Source organism: Phodopus roborovskii, unplaced genomic scaffold (genome assembly GCF_943737965.1).
Source record: "Phodopus roborovskii unplaced genomic scaffold, PHOROB, whole genome shotgun sequence".
NCBI lineage: Eukaryota > Metazoa > Chordata > Mammalia > Rodentia > Cricetidae > Phodopus > Phodopus roborovskii.
In genome coordinates this window covers 20651483-20653698 of record NW_026126517.1, presented here as the reverse complement: position 1 = coordinate 20653698, position 2216 = coordinate 20651483, and positions in this window count along the sequence as shown.

Here is a 2216-nt window from a genome sequence, read left to right as displayed (position 1 = left end):
CAAAAAAAACAAAAAGTAAAAAACACCAAGCCATGCCCTCCTTGCTGTGACTCAGTATGGTGGCAGGAGGGACTAGAGAGGCCTGTGTTTAGAATTAGGAGGTTCTTCCTTATCAGCTACCAGGGCCCAAGTCCCAATTCTACCATGACAAGTATAGACGGCCATCAGTCAGCTTGTTGCTAAGATGCTTTCAAACTCTACATTTGTTCCCTGGGGGCTTCCCCCTTGGTAAGCAGGGACAGAAAATGAGACTCACCAAATGCCAAGGGCAGGAAAGGCTCGAGTTGTATGTTGCATTCACAACAGCTCCATATAAACAACAAAAAAGTATGAATCAACGCAACCTCCTACAGCTTTATAATTAACATTATTGCCCTTACAACCTTATGACAAGGCAACAACAGTAACCTTAACTTCTCTACTATACTCTCTACAGATACCCTATCTTCTCCCCTAGCAATACTCACCATCTGACTTCTACCACTTATACTTCTAGCCAGCCAAAATCATATTTAAAAAGAAACTAACTTTAATAGAAAAAAACTATATATCTCTATACTAGTCACCCTACAATCCTCCTAATCATAACCTTTTCTGCAAATGAACTAATCATACTTTATATTCTATTAGAAGCAACCCTAATTCCAACGCTCATGTCAATGAGCAAGAGACGCCACTATGGTGCCTATGGAAGCTGCTTCATTCCGTTCTTCATCTCATTCATTTACCTGCTTAGTCTCAAACACTCAGAACGATGACTCTGTGCTGACCCCTGCACTAGGTACTGGGAATACAGGTTCCAGTGTGTTCACAGCCTCCTTGAAGAAGATGACAGCTTCCCACAGTGTGAGAAGTGCTGATTCAGCAGAAGCACTGAGTGCCACCGGGGGACACAGAGGAGAGCCGGCACCCAGCAGCATGGGACAGCTCTCCCCTTAGACACTACAGGAGACTTGCCGAGATGAGGAGCTTTGTGCCCCATAGCTTAGGGGGTGGTGAGAACAAAATACCCAACAGAAAGGTTCCCGGGTAGGATAATTAATGTTTTGCTAGTAGAAAAATATGCCTGTGTGATGCTCAGCATGCAAATACCAAAAAAAAAAAAAAAGCTCAAAGAAAAAAATTCTTCCCACAAAAAATTAAAGAAAAGATTATTGAAGTCACAGCATACTTCTTCTCTGGCTGAAAGAACATTATTCCCCTCCAGGTGAGGCCACCAAAGCCAATTCTACCACCAAGCCACCCCTACCACATGACCACTGTCTTAGTTAGGGTTTTATTGCTGCAAAGAAACACCATGACCACAGCAACTCTTACAAAGGAAAGCATTTAATTGGGGTGGCTTACAAGTTCAGAGTTCAGACCATTATTGTCATGGCAGAAAGCATGGCAGCATGCAGGCAGACCTGGTGCTAGAGAGGGAGCTGAAAGATTTACACCTGATCTGCATGCAGGGGAGAGAGAGAGAGAGAGAGAGAGAGAGAGAGAGAGAGAGAGAGAGAGAGAGAGAGAGAGACTAGGCCTGGCTTGAACATTGGAAACCTCAAAGCCCTTCCCCAACAACACACTTCCTCCAACAATGCCACACCAGTTCAACAAGGCCACACCTCCCAATCCTTTCAAATAATGCCACTCCCTATGAGCCTGTGGAGGCCATTTTTATTTAAACCACCATAACTATCAAGCCACCCCACCATATTACCACTGAGCCACCAGACTTCATAGCACTAGTTACAAGACAAGAGATTTCCAACTGACTGCAGTGTCCTTTTAGTGGGTGTCATTTCTAGACACCTGCCTCCTCCCCCAGAGACTGACCCCTCAGGGAAGGCTGCATATCTCCAACTCATATCCTGTTTTGGGAGCTCCAAGTTAACAGGAATGGGGTTAGTTTTAGCTAGGGATGTGACTCAGTTGGGAGAGTCCCTTGGTTCTGTCCTTAGGATCCTATAATCCAGGCATGGAGAATTCCTGTAATCCCAGAGCTAGAGAGGTAGGGGTGAGGGAATCAGACGCTCATGGTCGTTCTCGACTTCTGTGAACTGTAATATATGTATGAAATAATCTCCACGTGACAGGACAAAGCTGAGTGTGCCATCCTTCAAACAGACATAAGAGTGTATGGAAGGAGGTTAGTGCTGACTAGGTCTGTCAGGACCAGTGACATCAGCTAATTTTGTTCCCAAACTCCTTCCAGATGGCCTCCCATTCTTCAG